Here is a 370-nt window from a genome sequence, read left to right as displayed (position 1 = left end):
TAAAGAAACATTCGCCTTTGAAAAGGTCTATTTTTGAAAATTACGTCAGATATGCTTATTTCGTTCTGTATCGTTTCCGGGATGACAACGAGTGTTTGTGTGACTCTGTAGCACACCTAGTACCTTGAAAATATTTTTCCAACATCCCAGAATCACCCTCATAACGTTAGATCCGTCATAGTAGCACATACGGATTCTCGCGCCTGCACAGTTGTACTTATTCTGCGCATAGACCGAAGTTAGGCTGGGTTATGGTAGGTTATATAAGTTATATCGCGTTAGCGTAGAGAGCACTATTTCGGATGGTTTTTTAGAGTTTTTTAGGGTTTTTTAGGGTTTTCTAAAGAAACATTCGCCTTTGAAACGACAG

Source organism: Odontomachus brunneus, unplaced genomic scaffold (genome assembly GCF_010583005.1).
Source record: "Odontomachus brunneus isolate Ranch 3 - 2012 unplaced genomic scaffold, Obru_v1 Obru_scaffold_014, whole genome shotgun sequence".
Lineage (NCBI taxonomy): Eukaryota > Metazoa > Arthropoda > Insecta > Hymenoptera > Formicidae > Odontomachus > Odontomachus brunneus.
Note: the sequence above shows the minus strand (reverse complement) of the source record.